Genomic DNA, 5,061 nt, shown 5'->3' with positions numbered 1-5,061 from the left:
ATACCTAATGGTAATTCTTCTTTGACAATTATTTCCGTTCGGTGCTGTTGGTCATAGCCTGATTCTATGTTTTTAATAAATACATGTTTTACATGTTTTCGTTAATTAAAGTAGTGTATAGTAATAATAGATTTTTTTCATTTTGCTAATGTCAACTAATATTTACGAGAGACAACGTCTTATTGGATATTTGAATACAAACAATAGGCAATTTACAATTTTTATTTTAACACTTTTCCCAAAATATTTAAGGAATAATATACACACTATCATTTCAGATTAGATTACCGAAAATAAATGTTATTTACATTAAAGACTATGAGTAAAAACCGTTAAAGCATACAACTGAGATAAAAGTGCCCATCTATGCGGATATCTATTTTTATCCAACTTATTTTTCCCAAAGTTTTATAGGTCTATTATGAAGTAAGATTTGAAAACAGAACTTTAATCATTCAACGGTAAATGGGTAAGTAATGTAAACAAGATAATATAGTGTATATATTAATGCGAAGAGAGAAAATATCACTTTAGTTTAAGTATTACAACAAGTTCGTGTGTGTAGGTTTATATATATATATATATATATATATATATATATATATATATATATATATATATATACCCATACACACACAAATATACATGAACTCACACACAAACCCTCACGCAACATAAACCCTCACACACACATGTATATATTTATTCTCCTTTCATGAAAATTCATTACATTACATTATAAAGCATTGTCCTTTCTAGAGTATTATATGTGTTTTGTTAAGTGTTTAATAATAATGATAAAAAATCAATCAAACACATTGCTTTTTAGATCTGATTAATTCTGTCGCCTTTTAGAACAGACACCATTCAAGTGTAGTGAAGTGACACTGACGCCAACACCACTAAAATCCGAATCGTTCTGTTGTACACCCTCTGGGTTTATTCATAATTTTATAACAAAGCGATACACTGTTTATAGTGACGAAATTATTTTTTGTTTATGAGTCGACATTTTACTGTTTTGATTTCAATGGCAATTCGATAAAAGACACTGTTATTAATATTGTACGAAAATTCGGGAATATTTGTTCATGTGAATTCATGATAATCTTCTAGTAATAATTAGACAATAATTATAAAAAATGTAGATATACTCTCAAGCCGTCCGGTGTTGCCTGGCTGTTCACTACGGTTACATATCATATTTTAATTAATGCAGATAACGTGTTACTTATTATAGAGGCAATTCTCTGTTTATTATAATGTTTTACTATCGAAGTGATGTTAATATGACTTATTACCATCACCCAGACTCGAAACTGAAACAAACGACTTTCCAGTTGCAGTATATAGCGTTTGGGCAACTTCTCTACACAAGAAAGTTAAGAAAAAATAAAGTTGTTGAAATATGAATGTATTTTGTACATATACTACTTCATTATACGGCATAACCACGTTGACACACCGGTTCTCGTCAGATCACCGAAGTTAAGCAACGTTGAGCCTGGCTAATACCATATGGGTTACCATTTGGGAATTCTAGGCGCTGTATGTGCTGATCTCGGCCTTGTTTCTCAACTTGCCACTGGTATGCAACAATGTTGACTCAGGAGAGGCGTGGGTGAGGGATTGCGCGACTCTTGCCAGACAAATTTCACGCGCAGGCACCCTTACAGTGGATATCCATAGTCTGTCAAGACTGAAGGAAGCCTTTATTTACTTCATTTAATACACAGGGATAGAATATTATGCGTAAATGTTCACTATTTCCTTCGACAGTTCTCAATATATTGGCAGAGCTAGTTATTAAGTTATGGAAATTAAGCAACACTGCTAATTCCGCGTTTTATTCTCATGGGAATTTGTTAGGCTAGTTCCTTATTAGTCAGCCATAAGCCTGACATATTCTCACCAGAATGAAACGCGGAATATTTGTGTAGCATTATTTCCATATATATTGTTATAACGTTATATATATATATATATATATATATATATATATATATATATATATATATATATATATATATATATATATATGGGTGGTGCACTGAACCGCTGACGACGTTTCTTGTATACGTAGAAACGGCTGAACATACTTTCTTTTAAAATTAACAGAACTTTAGCGTTTAACACTGAGAAAATCCTTTGTTAATTTTTGTCGAAGAATAACCTCGATAATACTTGAGAATTGATAATCGACACCGTTATGTAATTTATCTATCATCGGTTAAGCCATTATTTCATGTCATCGCTTAGCAACAATGATAGAACAACGATTCTTGACAATTTGATGGCGTTTTTTTTTGTTTTGTTTTGTTTTTTTGCTTGACGGAGTCTGTTGGAAAACTAGGAACGTACAGTTCCTTACTTCATTTAAATAACTGCAAAGAATTTCATAAGACTTGCAAATTTATTTATTTATTTTCATGACGTTCTCTCTGGCTTCAACCACCGCGTGCAAATTTCGTAATGTTTTTTTTCTACGTTAACTGTAAAGAAGTGTATATAAAATACTTTTATAGACGAAACAGTTTATTCTCTAGGGTGCAATGTAGAATAATGTATATTTGGGAAAAAGTTACTTCATGGAGGCATTTTAAGGTTCTTCCCTTCTGATTTAACGGATTTCAATGAAAATATGAATATAGGAGTGTGAAATATTCGTTAATCACCATTCAGTCCCGTATATAGATGCGTCTCCCTTCTAAGATATACATTTATGAGCAAAAAAAATAGACTAAGTGTGAAAGAAGGAAAAATCGATTTTTCAATACTTTTCTTTGAATTTTTTATTTTTTATTTTAACGGAGAATTTCTAATTTTCAGATGATTATTATTATAACATATAATAATAAGTGGAAATATTAATCCTTAAAATGGTAAGACCGCATATTGGTGAGGATATAAAAAAAAAACTAAATTGCATGGTTAAGGCAGTCGAAAATTATTTACAAGCAGATTTTTGATATTTTAAGAAGAGAAAATGTGAAAACCTCTCTTTCTCTAGTGAAGCGAATTCGTCGTATGTTCGAAGTCGAGCGCTTGTTTAAAGGGAAATCTGGATCTGCTCCCCCCTAGATCATCCATTTTGAAGGACGACCACAGGCTTAAATGAACTGTTTTGAGGGATTGAAAGAAATCTATGTTGGTCATAGCAAATAATTCAAAATAGGGACTGGAAATTATCTTTCTAGATATACAATATCTAGACGAATGAAAGAAATGGAATGTTCTTCTAGAATGTGTGTATAAAATCTATTTAATCTGATCAGAACATCAAAGAGATGTTTCTCGTGCTATGGCAAGAAAGATACAGAGTTGTTTAGAAATGTTTTCTGGTTAGATGAATCAAGATTTTTTTCTTGTTAGTGATGCTCCCAATGCCCCTGAAAGTTGCATAAAATCGACAGTTAAATACGGGAATGGAGGGATAATGGTATCGAGAACTTTTACTGCAGCAGGCGTTTGGGAACATATGAGATGTGAGCAATCAATCAATGCAATAGAGTTCATTAAAATATTAGAAACATCACTGTTACCAAGTATCAAGAAGCTGGGAGTAACCTGTTGTTGACTCCTAGTGGGGTTATAAGACCAATGAATTCGCCAATCGTTTTCATAACCACCGGCTGTGCTAAACCAGCCAATGAAATCTTCCAAAGTTACTATAGAAAGTGTCCAATTTTGGAGTCCATCAGTTCGCCGTTGGCTATGTCACGAGACTTCATTGACTGTTAGCCGCCATCTTTGTTACAGGAAATTACTTCACACTCGGTATCGAGACTGCACTCTGTTCAACATGTCTCAACACTTAACACTGGGAATGCCCCAGAACGTTTTTTTTCGACATGATAATGTCCCTGCACACATTGCTAAAGTCACAAGAAATGGTTCTCTGATAATTAAATTAATGTGATATTTTGGCCAGGTCAAAGACTTGATTAAAATCTAACCGAGACTATTTGGTCCATAATATATAAATATCTCATGCATTGTCTGGAAGAACTTTTTCGAATAATGAAAAAGTGTGGTAAGCTGTGAAAAGCTAATAGAATAGCATCTCCTCTTCGCAGTGTTCCACTTTGGTTGAGAACATATCTAAAACGATTGATCTTTTGAAACATAAACAGAGAATGCGATTCCTTACTAAGCATTTATTAAAGTTCATGTCTTGTTCTGTGTTATTAGTCTCGTTTAAGTTTAATTGTTCAGTTGTTCATTGTTCAATATAGCTTTTAGTGCAATAGAATGTATAAAATTTTATTGGCGGATTTTTTTTTGTTAGAGTATATATATATATATATATATATATATATATATATATATATATATATATATATATATATATATATATATATATATATATTATGGAGGGGTGAAACAGAATAAGAATAAGATCGACTGTTTTAAAGGAGACTTCTTGGTATTTTTTGAAACGCAACAAATTGTGTGCTAGCTTATATGAAGTATCAAGAAAATAACAATATATATATATATATATATATATATATATATAGGTGTTTATTTATTTATTTATTCAATAAGGATATACGTAAGTTAGGATTGTAAGATTTGTAAAATGTTTATACCATGGTATTTCGACGCCTAATGCTTCTTATCAGAAGAGGAGAGGAGAAACATAAAGGATTCGATATTTGTGATAGTGCTGAGAGGCATTTGGAGGATTAATGTGATTTCTGTGATATAGAAGGAATTATAGCTTCTATTATGAAGTGAATGTTGCGTATATGCCATGGGGGGTTTAATATGCGTGCAGTATGCGTAACTTAACCATCGGAAATATTTTAGATTAAGTGATTAAAGGGGGTGCTTGTTTAATAATAGGTATGGTAATGGTCTATATCTATATACAGGCGGTTACTTTAAATAGAGGGTTGATGCTAGGTTATATATTATCATGCGTATGTGAATTATTACTTAGTATTTAAGTGAAGTATAAATTATTAGAAATAATTGATATAATGATAACATAGAAGTAAAGGAAAAATTAAACATATACGATGGGAAAACACTTTTCCTGGGGAAGGTAGAGGATAA

At 31.7% G+C, this 5,061-nt stretch overlaps 1 pseudogene; it reads left to right on the top strand.

Moving 5' to 3' along the window:
• The first annotated feature begins 1,438 nt into the window (after positions 1-1,438).
• On the top strand, positions 1,439-1,555 carry LOC145291674 (5S ribosomal RNA; annotated as a pseudogene).
• Positions 1,556-5,061: the final 3,506 nt, after the last annotated feature.

The sequence above is a fragment of the Euprymna scolopes genome, chromosome 12 (genome assembly GCF_053919585.1).
Source record: "Euprymna scolopes isolate OS-2025 chromosome 12, ASM5391958v1, whole genome shotgun sequence".
NCBI lineage: Eukaryota > Metazoa > Mollusca > Cephalopoda > Sepiida > Sepiolidae > Euprymna > Euprymna scolopes.
This window is presented reverse-complemented; position numbering and strand designations above follow the sequence as displayed.